At 39.9% G+C, this 18,191-nt stretch overlaps 1 long non-coding RNA gene across 1 annotated transcript; it reads right to left on the bottom strand.

Annotated features, from left to right (window-relative positions):
* Nucleotides 1-14,432: 14,432 nt before the first annotated feature.
* On the bottom strand, nt 14,433-15,989 carry LOC121695378. The gene is made up of 3 exons (XR_006026075.1): nt 15,761-15,989; nt 15,106-15,249; nt 14,433-14,456 (listed from the first exon to the last, which is right to left on the bottom strand). It is a non-coding gene; the product is annotated as an uncharacterized LOC121695378 (long non-coding RNA).
* Between the last annotated feature and the right edge of the window lie 2,202 nt (nt 15,990-18,191).

Below are 18,191 nucleotides of genomic sequence, written 5' to 3'. Positions count from 1 at the left end.
GTCAACACCGGATAATTCATTATCATAATAATAATTGAAGGAATAACCTAGGCTACCTCTCGCTCTAAATACACCCATTATCACAGTGAGACATTATGAACACAAATAGTTACTTCAAAACTTTTATTGACACGTCATATGTACAGGTTTTTGGTTCATACTTTTTGGTATGAGGCAGGTGTGAAGACTCAATACAAATTTAATTGAGGACATCACGCACAACTCTTTCTTACCATGCTGTGTTTAGAAAAATGGCTTTACTTTGTATCGCACCAATATAGAGTGTCCCAGTGACGCCACTTCCATTTGCCTTCATGGGACCTATCTTTCAAAAAATTTTGAATATGGCGAAAAATAAATTATTTTCTGGTCCCGGTTGACTTGTGCCTTGAATCACCCATTTGATGTTTGTCAATTTTAAAGACAATTTTTCATGTAAAGACATTTGCAGTTTGTTTCGTAACTATTGAATTACAACATTGTGAAAGATCGTAATTCCAACGACTACAAACCCATCAGTCGTGCTAGTGACGTTAGCTCATTCACAGACACACTAGATTGTACAAGCATACCAGCAACAGGTCTTAATTGGGCTTTCCTTGCCGATGAAAATACCATGAGTCAGAGGATTAAACACATCAGGTAAGTTGTATTCATCCATAGACTGTACACTGATAAGTGACATAGCAGGCAGCAAGATGCAACCGTTAACTAGCATAACAGCTAATCTTATCGTTAATTACGTTGGTGACGTACATCGTTCGAGACGAGAGATGTAGTCCATTGAGCGGATTTGCACAAAACCAACATAACTTTTGGAGTCTTATCGAACAACAGTACTTTCTTGACGTGAACAATTATCTTTTAAATTCACACACATCATATGTGAAATTCGTGGCACAATTCAAACTGGACCAAAAAATAATTGTTATCTCTCCATTAACTCCCGTTCATATTTTTTTGAAAGATAGGTCCCTTGTAGCGGAAGTAAAACGGAAGTCACTGGGACACTGTATTGCTGCCCTTGCAGCACCGAGTCACTTAGCTATAGGCTATGTAGCCTAATAAGTTATAAGAAACACAAGTGGTGCAGCTTGGACACATCCTCAGTGATGAACCCAGGGTCACAGGGTGTTTCGGGTCTCAGATCATCAGACACCCTCACCTGGGCGACCCAGCCAGGGCTGATCAGACCCCAACTTGTGTCCAAGCAGCGCACTAAGCCATGTGTCGCCCCTTTTGATCCATAGCCACCTAGAGGCTCTCTCAGCTGCCTCGCAGATGTTTCTGGTGGCTTTCTTTTCTTGAGCACCTCTAATTCCAGGCTCTGTCCTGGGAATCCCCTGCAGCCAACCTCGATTGGCTCACAGTGGGCCCTCCACCCTTTCAGCCTGCAGTCCTCCACCAGTTCCAGATACTTCGCCCTTTTCCGCTCAAACGCTTCCTCAATCCGGTCTTCCCAGGGGACTGTGAGTTCCAGTAGCACCACTTGCTTTGTACTCTCTGATGTTAGGACCATGTCTGGCCTGAGCTTGGTGCTGGTGATGTGCTCTGGAAACTTCAATTGTCTCCCCAGGTCCACCTTCAGCTGCCAATCTCCTGCTGTGGATAGCAGCCCAGCTGGGACCTTTGGCTCTGACCTCCAAAGTTCTGACCAGGTGATTTTCCGAGTCAGTGCATGCTCCCAATTGGTCCAGGCCCCCTGCTGACGCATGGCCACCGTTTTGCTGTGCCGCTTCTCTTCCACCTCTGCTCGGACCTCGCCCTGAATCATCTGCCGTCTGTCCCTTCCCTGCGCTCTGCCTTGTGGCAGCCAAGTCCTACTCGCCCAACTGCCACAGAGCCTACTAGCACACTGTGCCGCAATCTTGCCTCTGCCTGCTGGACTGCCTCCTGCGCCCTCCACTTCCGTCCAGTCCTGACCTCTATGCCTGCAGAGGAGACTCTAGTGTCGACTGAGTCGGCAAGTAGGCTAAGCTAGTCTCTCAGCTATACCAACAGGTGTGATGTGTGTGTTCTGGTGGATGATAAATGGAGCGATGCGATGGGCCAGCTTATCAAACTTCCCAGCAGACAGGCGAACATACTCGTGGTGCTTTTTCCTTCATCAGCTCTTCCTTTGTTCAGTGCCATAGACAATAAAAGAATAGCTCGCACATCCCCATAGACAGTAAAAGATATGGACAGAGTCATCACGTAGACGTCAATCGAGGCGGGTGAAGCAATATCTCGAGAACCGTAGGGCCTAGGAGGTCCACCTTTTTTTTGTATGTTGGTCTTAAGGGGGCATGTCAACCCATCCCATTACCACTTATTTCATGTATAGCGCCACCTAGTTAAAAATTAAAAAGCAAAAAATTAGATGTTTTCATCTCAATATCTCTGGCTGACAAGGTCAAAACTGCACGAAATTAAAAGTGTAGGATCATTATGACACCCTCTGAATGCATGCCAAGTTTTGTGTACTTTCGTTCATGGGGGGCCTTACAATAAAATAATTTATGTGTACATTTAGTGACATACACCAACAAGGATTCCCGGGACACTGAAAGACCGGGGTACACAAAACTTGGTGGGCATGTACCCCCACATGGATAGCATGGAACCGTAATTTTTCGTTTTCATCTGCAGCCCCCCCGCTGGACTGGACCCCCCGAAAGGAGGGTAGGGCAGACACAGTTCTCTGTGAATCTTTTATGGTATGTTGGTCTCAAGGGCCCACATCAACCTGGCTCATAATCACTCATTTGTGATTTGCCCCCCCCGGTAAAAAATGAAAATCAGTAGGATTAAAAGAAAGCCAAAATAAATATTCATCATCATCATCATGGCTGCATTTTCAGTATTGGCGAGAAGTAGTCGTTTGTCCACTAGATGGCGCATCGTTGCAGTGAGACGTAATTTTGTTGGAAGTTAAAAGTGGGTTGGAAAAAACAATGGACGCTTCATACAAGGACTGTAATTTACCGCAGCGAACATCTAATAAGGATAGGACGATGTTCACATGAAGTGTAATTCCCATTTCTTCTTGAAGCCGAAATAAATCTGAGGATGTTTATCGGACATGCTTGGTTTTTACTGCAGGTACGTTAATCTTGTAATATCAATAAGGACCTAGGTAATGTTACCGTTAGCGTTGGTTGAGTGATGGAGGCATTTGATTTATTGCATTTGTAGAAAACTATAAATGCGGTTATACCAAGCAAATGTATAGCAGCACTGTTTGTATCTTTCGACTGTCATTTATTGCACGTGCTACAAAATCATTCTGTGCAATGGAAGATTTACCAACGTTACACCGGTCTGATACAGTTTTGCCTATACATGCGTGAGACTGAGACGCCTGTTTATTTTGTTTTAAGTGCGTGCAGGGTGTGAGAGGGGAATCGATGTGCTTTGATTACAGCTTGGTAGTTGTAGTCTGTGAAATTAAAAAGCACGTGTGTGTGAAGTATCCAAACAATGACACCTTCATTTCATTATGGCTGCTTTAGCAAAACACCTTAAGCTACTGTGTAGTGGGTCCCATTTAGAAGTGGCTACTTCATTCGCGCTTTCCTTGACTCATGGAGCTGCGTGAATGTTATTACAACTTTTCGCCACGATATCACAGTTTAAGTCCGCTTGATACTGTAAGGCGTAAGCCATTGGTTTCCAAAGGAGATTTTATTTGTGTCGCCAGCATAGCCTATTGACAATTTATGTTGTAAATAGGCCTACCTTATAATCCTACCTGTAGCTTAGGGAAGCTAACAGCTTTCTATTAGGATCTAGTTTGTTAGTTACCGTTTTGTCATAACTCCCTGATGCATTTTTGCATTTAGAATAGCCAGAGCGTGTATATCTCAATCGGAAAATTAAACAATATCGGGTGCCTATGGACTAGGCTGGGTGAACCCAGCCTGATCTGCCCGCTATTTATTTTTTGATTTCTTAAAAGATTGAGCTTGGTCTGATGAAAGCCAGACTAGCCATGGACCTCAGTTAAACAATGCAAGGGAACATGAATCAGCCTATATTTGCACTAACAATAACGGACAAAAGCTCTTCAACTTTGGCCCGTTAAAATGTGTATGAACAGTCTAGCGACGCATTTCATCAAGGCCCATTTGGACATGTCAGTTATTTGCACCACTGGTTAGATGTAAAACAGCATTTCGTTTCAGACTAGGCTACTGTTACTTAATTTGTGCATTAACAATAACGTTTCAGACTACTGTTACTTAATTTGTGCATTGACAATAAAGTATTACATGAACTAAAGATGACTAAAATCTTATGTAGAAGAAGAAACATTCACAAAAAATCCATCCATCCAAAAATGACCTTTGTTTTTGATAGCTGTTGAAAACGGCATGGAACTGACAGAGATGTTTTTGTTTAAAAATACATAAAAAATAAATAAATAAATAAATAAATAAATAACATTATGCTGATACCTTTTGCTTTTCCCAAATACAATGTAGCCTACAGGTGTAAGTGACCTTTCATCAATCCAGTTGCAATGGATGAACTGTGATGAACTGCCCTACTTATGATTGTTTAGAGATTTTAAAGGTTTTATAACAATTCTACATCTTCTTTGGCTATTCTACAATCTATTCACCTTTTCAGCACCAGTAGGGTACTTTCTGTGCAGCCGCACACACACACTCAGGCATGCCAAACAAGCATACACAAAAGTTTCAAGAGTGGGGGATGGAGTAAAATATGGAGACAAATTGAAGTGTGATTTATTTTCGCGGAACGGATGTACAGGACTGAGCGGCGGTCATATTTTGTACCGCTATGCGGTACATCTAGTTGGAGTAAGTGATTGTGACAACACGTCATTGATAAATTTGATGTTTGTTTGCTGTTTTGGTATGAGTCTCTACATGGGGTTACGTTCTGTTCAAGTCAGAAGTTGGTCCGTCCGGTCCAGCATTCACTATTTTATTATTAGATCAGGCTATTATCAGACAATGCTGTAAAATGTGTGCGGTAATTTCTTGTATTATGATGGCTAGAGTTGAGGGACTTGAATAAATCATGCGCTATACCCGCAATCCTGCACTGAAATTTAGGCCCTGCAAACGTTGGCAAACATGCAGGAATTTGGTGACTGTGTTTTTATTTTTCCTGATATTCTCAGGATCTACTGGGGAAATCCCAAAGATCTACAGGTCTGGGGTTTGAACCTTACTAGGTAGATGTGACTGCCTCATTCCACCACAATTCATAAATATTAATATAATTAAAGAAATCTCTGTCATTAGAGATAACGTATTATAACAGATAATTGAACACATGCAAATAATCTCATTAATTCTGAGTAGAATTTAGCTGAAACGTTTGACCTCTATTCATAAATACATGGCCCAAAATCCATGATTGTGGAGTTAAACCAGAGAGGGATGTCCCCATTTCTGTCTAGGTGATTAAGGCAATCACTAAGAGGCTAATTGGAGCAATGTAAATTAATTAAAATATTTCCCATGTGAAGCTGCACTAAAATTGGGCTTCAATTGAAGGATGGACACCACAGGGAAAGGTTTTCATAGATAGAGCTTGTGTCACCTACCTGACCATATTCTGTTTGCCAGTAGACCAGCATATCTGAGCACATAATGTCTCCTACTAAGACAAGGCAAAACTCCCACATAGATACGATAGATGCCCAACCACTGCCTGTGCCGCACACTATGACCAATTAATGTCTGGCTCAGTCTCCTTCCACCCTCTAACCCCTTCACCAGCCACGCTGGGTATATTTGCATGGTTGAGTGGCGGGTTTGCTATATTGGGTACTATTCCAAAGCACTTAATGGAATGAGAGAGAGGTCTCTGAACCCTCCCACAACAACTTGGTATCAATCAATGCATTCTGTAGCAGAAGTGTATGAAATGTAACACAGAAACCTGGCAGTGGATAATCTGGGTACCCAGAAGCTCGCATCATGCTGAACGAACTTCTGGGCCAAAACCTTCACCACCGGAAAACAGCTACTTTTAGAGACGCCCACTGATCTCACTTCCGTTGTGTTCATGGGGGAAAGTTCCTACTGAAACCAGTGCGAAATGACTGACTTCGCACTGGTGCGAAATGACTAAAACCACATGTCCAGAACATAGTATCCCTTTCAGTCTTACATCTAGAAAATGCTTTTTCTTGTGTAAGTCCACAATATGCAACATAAGCAATACTACTACTACTACTATTACTACTACTACTACTAATAATAATAATAATAACTAGAGAATGTAATTCCAGGGAATTACGAGTGCATGAAAATGAAGCTAGGACAGACATAGCATAGCTTAATAAAAGCTTATAGTTTAGAAGTACACAGTTTAAAAGTTGAATGTAGATAGTTTAACAGTTGTTAATAAACAGTTTAATGAATGTTGAAAGTTTAAAAGTTAAATGTAGATAGTTTAAAAGTTGTTGATAGACTGATAGTTTAATGCGTGTTGATAGACAAATAGTTTAAAGGCTCTATATAGGTAGATAGTTGACGATAACTGACAGTTGGAATGGCTCTAATGTTTGCTAGCAATTATGTTAACAAAGCTAATAATGCTAACCAATTTATTTAGCTAACTTAGCTAATGTTTTCTAGCAGTTTAAAAAAATGCTAATAATGTTAACTATGTTAATTATGCTAACAATGCTAACCATGTGACTTCGCTAACTTAGCTAATACTAACATGCTAACTATGCTAACATGCTAACTAGCTAGTGAGGACTTTTATTTTGAAACAGTTGAAGGCAGAGGATACAGTTTATGGGAGTCATAGTTGACTGACAGTTGAACAGTTAAAAAGTTGGATAGTTTAAAGGGACTTTTATTTTGAAACAGTTGTGGGCACAGGAAGCAGTTGAACAGGATCTGGAGTCTTAATACAGCCATATTGTATGCGTAAAGCCTGAGAAAGTTGCTCCAGGTGGCCTGAACACCTGGCATAGGATTCTAATTGCTCTATTGTGGTGTCATAATTCAATGTTAAGTCTATGGGGAAATTTTAGTAGTTTTTAATTAATAGTTTAAAAAGTATAAAAGTTACAAAGTTGAAAAATACATAGCTGAAGTCACATAAGTAAGACCTACGCAACGTAGTTTGAATGAAGTTTCTAAGTTAACCCTTTGCAGACCGCGCCGAACATTCCATTTTTTCATACTCGATGGCCTTATGGCACAAAAAGGCTTATTGTGTGGTTATGGTACATGACAGAGATATCATTTACCCACCATTAAAATCAGGAGAAATAGCCCTTTCAAATAGTATAAAATATAATTAATAATTCTGAGGAGAACACACATATTATTTTAAAAATATCTTTAAAATTCAACCCCAAAAAACACAAAACTATCAATTTGTCAAGATTAATCTCATTTTCCCCCCAATTTCTGTTGTAGATAGAAAAAACTTAGAGTGTATGGGAGATTCACAATTTTGTCCTCTACTCAGTGATAAAAACAGAATCAATGTATCACCTTTTGTTCAAAAGTTATGATAAATTTATTAGACCTTTGCAGACGGCACGAAACATTCCGTTTTTTCATACTTGATGCCCTTGTGAGACAAAAAGGCTTATTGTGTGGCCATGCTACATGACAGAGATAAGATATACCCACCATTGTAATCAGGAGAACTAGCCCTTTAAAATGGTACATATCATAGTTAATAAGTTTGAGGGTAACACACATTGTTTTTAAACAATACCTTCAAAATTCAACATCAAAAAACACGAAAATATCAATTTGTCAAGATGAATCTTACTTTTCACCTAATGTCTATTGTAGATTATAGTGTGTGAAAGATAGACAGTGTTGTGTTCTCCTCAGTGAAAAAAACAGAATCAATTTATCACCTTTGGTTCAGAAGTTATGATTAATTTACTCATAACTGCAAGTCGCAACAAGTAGAATTTTTAAAGAGTAGGATGTTTTCCTTTCCTGGTTTGACATCTGACCAAAAATACACAGATATAATGGTCATGTAACAAATATAAGATGTTTTACCATAAAAACAAGATGCATAGCTAAAATAGGATGTCTTACTGTACTCTGAGGAGGCAAAATCAATTGTGGGGAGGAAAGATAAAGGCTGAAATAAAGACTAGGCAGGTGGTAACTGCTTCTCCGTGTGCTTCATTCTACTATGAAAACAAGAATAAGAGACACTGGCACATGTGTTAGGTTTACGAAAGAGGAAATAAATAATTTTATTTAGATAAGTCTTTAACAATTTCATTAAATAATCAGGAACAACAACTTCAGGTAAATAACATAAACATATGTTTACAAACAAGCAGTAACTATTAGAACTACAAGAATGACAAGACAACAGTATAACAAAGATCAACAAAATACTTTAACATGATGAACAAAGCATCAATTCATATTATAGCATAACAAAGCATCAATTCACATTCACACATATAAACAATTAAAACATTAGAAGAAATTCAATACATTTAACAACCATACAGCATATATTTCGATACAATATATAATTATCGATATCATTTGCCCTACACATAAGGTGATACACTAACGCCGCATTCACACCAGATCTGTGGTGTGTGTGTTGTCACAGCTGTGGCGTGTGTGTGTGTGTGTGTGTGTGTGTGTGTGTGTGTGTGTGTGTGTGTGTGTCCATCTAAGCCTAGCAGACGATGAGGTGTAAATGCTACTGGAGTTGGTGTCCCTGTCTGTGTTAGAAGGATAGGCAAAGTGTATGCTTTCTACCTGACATGGGACTTGACCAAGCTCAAAATAAAGAAATTGTCAGATAAGAAAATTAGAAATTGAATTACAAATCTAAGCAAACTATTATCACTATAATCCCTGTCATTATTGTTATAAGCAACACTCTTATCACAACCAGAAATGTGCATACGCCCAGTTGGGCGAACACACACACACACACACACACACACACAAACATGCTTACCCATCTGAGAATAGGTTGTTTAGTTTTATTTTACATTACTTCCACATAATCTTAATCACCACCAACCATGACTCTTTTCACTAAAAGTATTTTTGTCACTATAGGACTCCAATATTGCTTGGAGAGGTAGCATTAGTCTCAGAGCTCACTATAAGTGTTATTGCCTTGGCTAAACTATACATAGCATACCAGCTTACAAGCGAACATTGATTCATGAACATGAGTCAGGAGATATGACAGAAAACATCTAAACAGCGTATGCATACACACACCGTACATAGGCTACTGCAGTTGCGTAAAGACAAAACACCCCCTTAGAAAATGATATGTCGACGAGTAGGCTTGGGTGTATGAGCTCCCATCATAGTTAGCCAACCAAAAACCTCATAATCGTAGCAGCAAACCTTACAGCCTAAAAGTTAAACAATATTAAGACACATTTCTAACAAATCTTCAGTCATGTATTGATGAAAACAGCAGTCAATGAATAAAATCCTTACATTACACCATCGGTGATCAACACACTCACACTCAACACACTCACGTAACACTAACATAACATTAACGTTGTCATTCATGTCAGATGTTTCTATCTAAGTAAGCTAAGCAACTTGGCTACAAACAACTGTAAATTGTGCTACACATTACGAAGGAATTAAAGGTTTATTTGACAATAAAATACCGATTAGGTGTACTTGACATAAAGTTGCCAGTCATGAAGCAGGGGAGTGAACTTTATCGCGACTACGCGTCAAGGACATGTTGCAGCCTCTCCTGATGCTAACGTTACCTTACTTAGCTAGTTTTCTGTATCATCAGATGACAAGCAAGCAATCGTTCAAAATAGAACAAATCGTTAAAGTTTCAGTCCTAGTAGGTCTGTAATCTTGGTTGACATATAGTAACCCCCAAAAATGACTGAAAATAATGAGTTTACTAAAGATAACGGTGTGCTAAAACACAAGCTGTCATATCAGCTGAAGTGAACACACACACGCATTATGTTACGGCCATGCATACAAGGTGTAATTACCAGGAAAAATAACTTTTAAAAACGATTTTGAAGTAATAACATGGATAACAAGTAGTAATAACATAAAAAGACTTGTTTTTACCTCAGATGATCCAGTAGTTTCTCCTTTGGACGACGTGAAGATCAACGATGCATAGTGCTTCCTGCTGTTTTTCCTCTAGTGGAGGGAGACGTCAACTCTTGATTTTTCCTTCACGTAGTAAAAGTAATTCGCGCCACAAATCCCAAATTTATACTTTTTAAACTATTAATTAAAAACTACTCAAAATTTCCCCATAGACTTAACATTGGGCTGATGACATCACAATAGAGCCGTTAAGCAATTAGAATCCTATGCCAGGTGGTCAGGCCACCTGGATCAACTGCCAGTCTCAGGCTTTAAGCATACAAACTGGCCCTATTAAGACTACACATCCTGTTCAACTGCTTCCTCTGCCAAAAACTGTTTCAAAATAAAAGTCCTCACTACAATATTTCACTTATTAAACAATTTAACCCTTTAAACTACTGAACTTTTTAACTGTTCAGCCATTGTAACTGTTACTTGTCATCAACTATGGGTGTGTTCGAAACGGGTAAAACTGCTGCCTTTTAAGATATCTAACTGGGGAGCGAGGCAGCGAGTGCGATTCCAAACCGAAAAAAAATAATTTTGCTGCCTTCTAAGATATCTTAGATTTCATAAATAACGGTCATTTTTGGAGTCAGCATCGATGTTCACTTCATGCTTTCTACTACCCATAATCCTCCGCGGCCGGCTGTGAATTTGTCAAATTAAAAAAATCAAGATGGTTGACCAGGTCCAGAAGTCCGACTTTGTGTACAAATGTTAGTATTTTTTTGGACTTTTCTTACATTTTATCACTTCTATCTCTATAAAGTTACCGAGAAATACATAAGATACTATCAGAAAATATCGCTATTGTATCCAGCAAAGTTGGTTATACATGCGAAATTTAACAATTGTTAGCCAGCTCATTTGAAAAAATATAATGTCCGCAACACTGCTATTGATTGACTCCCAATTATTTATTGCAACGTTTCGACCCTGCTGGGTCTTCTTCAGGCAAATGATGGACACTTTTGGTGAAAGGATATATATGTAGGCCTTACAATCAGCTGACATACCATGTGATGTCGATTGGTATGATTGGGCCTAAGAGCCCCACTAGTCACTCAATTAAGAGAACACTTACAGGTATTACACAAACCTATACATTTCAAAAAGGGGCTTACAAAAAAAGCCAGCTAGCTAACATTATAACAGGAATTAATATAACCGCAACGGTAACAATGTCCGTAGAAGCAACACAGTAACATTAATACAACTTTGAGTTAACGTTAACGTTTGATCTTTGGCAGTTTCATGATGCCAATGTTTGAATTCACAATGGAGCTAACTCGTTTCCAGATATGATAATCTGAATCCAAAGCTGCTAGCTCAATCTAGTAGTAAACAGCCTTGTTGATTAGCGTTACAATAATAAGACTAGGCAAACCACTGTTTAGTTTAACATAATTTCTCACATCACGTTAGCATCAACAGGTTGCTGCCACCGCTGCCTAGGCTCGACAAACAAAGCATTATGTTACCAAAATAGTTACCTGATTAAGACCATCAAGCTATCTTGTAGTGAGAAAATAATTAACTAAAGTGTTTGGCGGTTATTTCCCCATAGGGACATCCGATGACACTGCCAGGTTCATCCAGGCAAGGGGGGAGGCAGATCGGCTCTTCACAGGCCAGAGGAACAGTGCAATGGATGGCTGGAAGTAAGTTTTAGTTAACTGTTAGAGGGATGCTTTAAAAACAAGTGACTCCTCGTCATAAAAAGCTCTGGATATTAAATAAACATGCTGTGACCTTCTTTATACAGTATTTAGCTCTGATCCGTTTCGCACTCTACAACATACGGAAAATCAGGACTTACTTGACTCAAGATGCTACCCAACTTCTGGTTCAGGCAATAGTCATCTCACGACTCGACTACTGCAACGCCCTCCTGACAGGTCTCCCAGCCTGCGCAGTGAAACCACTTCAGATGATCCAGAACGCGGCGGCGCGCCTGGTCTACAACCAACCCAAAAGGGCACATGTTACCCCGCTGCTCATCCAGCTACACTGGCTACCTATGGCGGCCCGCATCAAATTCAAGGCTCTAACGCTTGCCTACAAAGTAGTCTCCGGTTCTGCTCCCACCTAGCCTGGCTAGCGCCACCACTTCTCAATGAGACGTGGTCTGGGAACCAAACGTTCATTTTCTCGTATTTGAAAAAAATGCCCAGATCCGTTTATTGGGTGCCACGGATGTCTATCAAATGCGTCTGTGCATAGCTCATCATCGTCTTGCTTTCCCCCCTGTTCTGTGATTGGTTCCCTATCTCAGGCGAAAATTTGCTCCATGGTCTCCAGGCTGCCTTAGCAGCGTGAATCAAATCGCGCGCAAGGCAGCATGGGAACACCCAGGCTAGCTCCCACCTACTTGAATGCCCTCATACAGACATACGCTACCTCCAGACCGCTGCGCTCCTCAGACGAACGACGTCTAGCTCTACCACCGGTACGCTCAGGCCAATCCAAACTTTTCTCATCTGTTGTTCCTCGTTGGTGGAACACACTGCCAGTTCCTACAAGGGCAGGGACATCCCTCTCCATTTTCAAAAAACTCCTGAAGACACAGCTCTTTAGAGAACATCTCCTCTCATAGCAACACTTACAACAAGTCTTGCTGATCCTAGCACTCACCAGCCGTCTTAAACTGACAAGTAACTGTTTAAAAACAGCACTCACTGATGCACTTATTCTTACTGTACTCTAATGTTTTTAAATTCTCCTAAAATTGTTGAGAATTGCTCTAAAACTTAAACTGTTTACCATGTTGTTAGTCGCTTTGGCTAAAAAAGCGTCAGCCAAATGTAATGTAATGTAATGATTCAATTTACTGTTTGTGTAGACAGGTCCTCAGGTCTGTTGGCCTGGAGGAGAAGGTGACCCCACAACAGGCCCGTAAAAAGTGGGACAACCTTAAAAAAAAATACAAGGTATGACCAGACCATTGTCCCAACAGTAAAATTTGTATGTTTCAATGTAGGCTAATTTATGAACCAATAGATCATTAAGTAAAATAAAAGTGTAGAATGAAATTATTTCAAATTAGTTAAGACTACTACACGGCCATCTGTGATTCTGTTACTGGTTACAGTAAATTATGTTACTGGTAGTTAGAAAACTGTTGTCCATTCTTCTATTGCTAATTACATACTCCTCATTTATCTGTAGGAACTGAAAAAAACCCACAGGAACAGGGACAGATGCTGGGGAGGACAGAGCAGCATTGTGGCCATGGTTCTGTACCATGGATGAGATTCTGGGGCAGAGGCACTCTATCTCCCCACCAGTGATCCGTGCCTCCATGTCCCCGATCTCATCCAGGGAAGCAGAGCCATGCTCGTCAGGTGCTGTGCCCCCCCCCAAGCAGAGAGAGAACCGCAGAGAGAGGCCAGGGGCCAGAAAAGAAGCAGTTTTTGCTGCTTTTTTGAGGGAGCAATTTGAGAGGGAGGAGTACATGGAGAAGGAGAGGCAGCCGACGAGCGTTTTGCTCGTCTGTTAGCTGTGTTGGAGAGGATGGCAGACAAATAAATAAATATTCTTTTATTAGGCATACTGTATTTTGTCACTTTTGAGAGCTATAGGGAAAACTCCACACAGGGAGAAACCTCATGAGGGCCCAGGCTTAGGGAGCGACCACCCTTCTTGGTCATGCTATTTAAAAGTAACCCTCTCGATGTTCCTGTAACAACATGAACAATAGGTTATTCAACAGTGTGAACTGATTTCATTAACAGTGATTAGAAGTATAACTGGAGTAAATGTGTTAATGAAAGCATCAAACATCAGCAGCAAGAACTGATTTCTGATTACAACTATACACTGGATAAGAAGTTAATTAAAAAATATTAACAGTAGAATAGTAATCTGCTTAAACAAGTAACTATAACTGGAAAGTAACCCAGGCTTCTTTCGATGTTCCTGTAACAACATGAACAACAGGTTATTAAACAGTGTAAACTGATTTCAGTAACAGTGATTACAAATATAATGTAATAAGGTATGTGCCAAGGATCCGTAAAGGCCAACCTTCACGGCACAACATGAGCTGCCAATTATTGCAAGAGGGAGAAGACTACACAGCCACACAAACAAATTATTGTACGTTCAACTCATCTGCTATTCTGTTTCGCAGGGCCATCCCACTGGCAGTCTCAGCTTCACATCCAGGCTCGTCAGGGTCCAGGTCGTCCAATGGCAAGACATCATCATTGCGCAGACATATGTTGTGCAAAACTGCATGCAACAATGACGTCTGGGTCAAATGAGACATCCACCTCCAAGGCATGCAAGAAGATGACCCGCCACCGAGTCTTCATCATGGCAAATACCTGCTCTATTATCGAACGACCACTGGAGTGATGCCTATTAAACCTGTAGGTAAGTGGTTAAAATAAACTGATGTTTGAATAATTGCAATGCTTGACATTCCAATTGAAATCACATACTTTATGGAGTACCAACCTCTGCCTTGCCACTCCCCTAACAGGGTTCTTGTATGGCGTGAGGAGACTAATGGGCTGCTCCAGACAGGGGTAGCCTCCATCACCCAACAAGAACGTACCCGGGGGTGGATATATGGCGCGGCGGTATAGAGGGCTGTTCCTCAGGACCCTGGCATCATGGACAGAACCTGGGAAACCAATAAAAACATCAATGAAGCGACCGGCATGATCACAAACTGCCTGCAACTGATAGGATGTGAATAGCTTGCGGTTTCTGTAGTACTGTGCACGAGGTTCTCCTGGAGCCTTGATACGGATATGGCAGCCATCGATGGCTCCCATGGCCTTACGGAACACCACATGCTCAGCCAACCTAGCAAAGGTGTTGGATACTTCCTGTAGCTCCTCTGCAGTGGATGGCACCCTGATAACCCGTGGCATCACTGCCACGATAGCCCCACAGACACGGTGCACAACATTGTGCACCGTAGACTTAGGCATATCTAATGCCCGGGACACAATGCGATAATATGACCTGCTGGCCAACCAAAAAAACACCAGGACTTCAATTACTGGACCCCATCCATGATGCCGCTCCTGCTGCAGCAACACCAGCAGACCTGTGATGGAGGCCCTGCTCAGCCTAAAGTCTGGCCTGGTTTCTTCCTCCTCGTCAAAGAAGAGCCTGAGGATAGGCACGGCCCTGTTCATCTTGGCATAAACTGTGAGACTCTGCAAACAATATGGCATGAAATCAATGATGTAAACAATGTTTATCGATGTCAATAAATGTCTTTAATCAACGTTGTGCTTTGTGCATTACTATCTGTTTCTGTATCTAGCCATTATGATGAACATGTCTGTTATCTTCAGTTGAATCTATAACTGTATCACTATCTATCACTGCATCAATTCACAAATGTGTTTTATACATACCTCTATTGCATACTTATCAGTGAGCTTTCTGGCTAAAAGCGACCGAGTATTGACTTCAATAAGCAGTAGCCTACAGAAACATCACAATTAACAGTTTATAGTATAGCCATACGGCGTAAATCTAGCGTTATCGTTAGCAAAGACGCTCATATACTGTTGATGTCGATAATTACATAGGACTATAGCCTATATATTTGACCTACTAGGTAACGTTAGCCACTGTTACCGCTACACTAGCTGCTATTTTACCTCAGGAGTTCACATTAATGTTCTGGCTTAAGTTGCCGCTGGGCTCACCTCGATATTTGCCAGATGCCAATACGCAGCTAGCATCTTGAGACGTCTCTGGTGGGCTCGTCTGCGGAGGGTTTCCTCTTCTTCCAACTCCATTAGCTGGTGAAGGACCATGGCAGTCACGGTAGTCTCCATACTGACGGTACCAGTACACAAAAAGTGGTGGTGACAGTCAGAAAATGACGGGACGTCTGACGGTAGGGACCCAAAGATCTTCGAGCGGAGTATAGAATGTTTAGGTACAGACGTAACGTTGATGTGATGACACCACACATTGTCGCTATCTAAATAGAGAGTTCGAAACCAACTGTCTGTTAAGATATCTGGCAAGTAATGTCTAGTGCGACAGCTCTCTATGTAGGGAGGGCGGTAGCAGGCAGCTGTCTTCCGTTTCGAACACACCCTATGACTCCTACCCACTGTAGCATGGTTAACATAGTTAGCATTGCTAACATTGTTAGCATTTTTAGCAAAACTGCTAAAAATGATTAGCTAAGTTAACTAAGTAACATAGTTAGCATGTTAGCATTTTAGCATAACTGCTAAAAATGATTAGCTTAGTTAGCTGAGTCACATGGTTAGCATAATTAGCATTGTTCACATTTTAGCATTTTTAACAAAACTGCTAAAAATGATTAGCTAAGTTAGCTAAGTAATATGGTTAGCATAGTTAGCATTGTTAGCATAACTGCTAAAAATGATTAGCTAAGTCACATGGTTAGCATAATTAACATTGTTAAGCATGTTAACTTTTATACTTTTTAAACTATTAATTGAAAACTATTAAAATTTCCCCATAGACTTAACATGGGCCTTTTTGACATCACAGCAATTAGAATTGTCTGCCAGGTGGCCAGGCCACCTGCATCAACTGTCAGTTTCACAGGCTTTAAGCATACAGTCTCATTCTATTAAGACTACACATCCTGTTCAACTGTTTCCTCTGTCCACAACTGTTTAAAAATAAAAGTCCTTGCTACAATAATTCCCTATTAAATAATTTAACCATTTAAACTATCCACCTATTTAACTGTTCAGTCATTCCAACTATATTAAACCTCATCTACCTAGCAAATAATCTAACCTTTTAAACGATCCACCTATTTAACTGTTCAGTCATTCCAACTATATTAAACCTCATCTACCTAGCAAATAATTTAACCATTTAAACTATCCACCTATTTAACTGCCCAGTCATTCCAACTATATTAAACCTCACTATCCACCTATTTAACTGTCTAGTCATTCCAACTATATTAAACCTCATCTACCTAGCAAATAATTTAACCTTTTAAACTATCCACCTATTTAACTGTTCAGTCATTCCAACTATATTAAACGTCATCTACCTAGTTCAGTCATTCCAACTATATTAAACCTCATCATGTTGGTTGCCAATTAGCACATCATCTGTTTTAACAATATATTTCACACCATATGTTTTGCATTTTCATGCACTAGTAATTCCCTGGAATTGCGTTTTCTAGTTCTTAGCTGTATTATTACAGTGCATGAAAATGCACTGTACTGTTCTTCCTAGGCATTTTATTATTACAGTGCATGAAAATGCACTGTACTGTTATTCCAAGGCTTTTTTACAGTGCATGAAAATGCACTGTACTGTTCTTCCTAGTCATCTTCTTATTAAGAGTGCATGAAAATGCACTCTACTGTTATCCGATTTATTACAGTGCATGAAAATGCACTGTACTGTTCTTCCAAGGCTTCTTCTTATTACAGTGCATGAAAATGCACTGTACTGTTAACAATGCTAACTATGCATGTTAACAATGCTAACCATATAAACTATCCACCTATTTAACTGTTCAGTCATTCCAACTATATTAAACCTCATCTACCTAGCAACCAATATAGTTTGTTTTTACTCTGTATGATATTTTACATCATATTTTTTGCATTTTCATGCACTGTATTTCCTTCAGGAAATGCTTTTCTAGTTTGTATAGCACCTTTATCAGAATGCAGCTCAAAGTGCTTTATAAATAAAAAGAAATGTAATAATACAAACAAAACAATAAACTAGAAAATGTAATTTCGAGGAAATTACCAGTGCATGAAAATATAAATATACTGTATATTAACATAAAATGCAAAACAAACTTTTATTTGGAAACAGTTGGCAGGAGTCATAGTTGATAACAACTGACTGTTGAAATGTCTAAACAGTTAAATAGTTGAGTAGTTTAAATAGTTAAATTATTTAATAGTGAATTATTGTGGTGAGGACATTTATTTTGAAACAGTTGTGGGCAGAGGAAATAGGAACAGAATCTGTAGTCTTAATAGAGCCAGATTGTATGCTTAAAGCCTGAGACAGAGTATATAGTTTAAAAGTTGAATTTGGATAGTGTAATGGATGTTGATAGACAGAAAGTTGAATGGATGTTGATAGGCAGATTGTTTAATGGATGTT

The sequence above is a fragment of the Alosa sapidissima genome, chromosome 21 (assembly GCF_018492685.1).
Source record: "Alosa sapidissima isolate fAloSap1 chromosome 21, fAloSap1.pri, whole genome shotgun sequence".
In the NCBI taxonomy this organism is placed as follows: Eukaryota; Metazoa; Chordata; class Actinopteri; order Clupeiformes; family Clupeidae; genus Alosa; species Alosa sapidissima.
The sequence above is the reverse complement of the archived record's forward strand: the minus strand, read 5'-3'. Positions and strand labels throughout refer to the sequence as shown.